Source organism: Penaeus monodon, chromosome 29 (genome assembly GCF_015228065.2).
Source record: "Penaeus monodon isolate SGIC_2016 chromosome 29, NSTDA_Pmon_1, whole genome shotgun sequence".
Taxonomy (NCBI): Eukaryota; Metazoa; Arthropoda; class Malacostraca; order Decapoda; family Penaeidae; genus Penaeus; species Penaeus monodon.
Genome location: NC_051414.1, coordinates 21,289,020 through 21,289,321, shown reverse-complemented (window position 1 = coordinate 21,289,321; position 302 = coordinate 21,289,020).

The following is a 302-nucleotide window of genomic DNA, read 5'->3' as shown; positions in this document are numbered from 1 at the left end:
AAAAAAAAATCCAGCCTCCTGTCGCGTTACACCGTCCGCACGTCCACCCTTTGCATATCCTTACCTCCGCGGCCCTTTCCCAGCACCCTCTTGCCCCCCCCCCTCTACACACCCAATGCCTCGCCTAGTACCTGGCCATCATCGCTGTGTCTGGCCTTTATGAGTGAGGGGATGGCACTCCCTTCCCGCGGTGCTAGAGGGAGTGCCACCGAACGGCGCACTCGCGTAGGTAAATGTATATGCCTCTGTATGCTTGTAGGTTGAATAAAGTGTTGGAACTGGATGATTTCATACACACACAC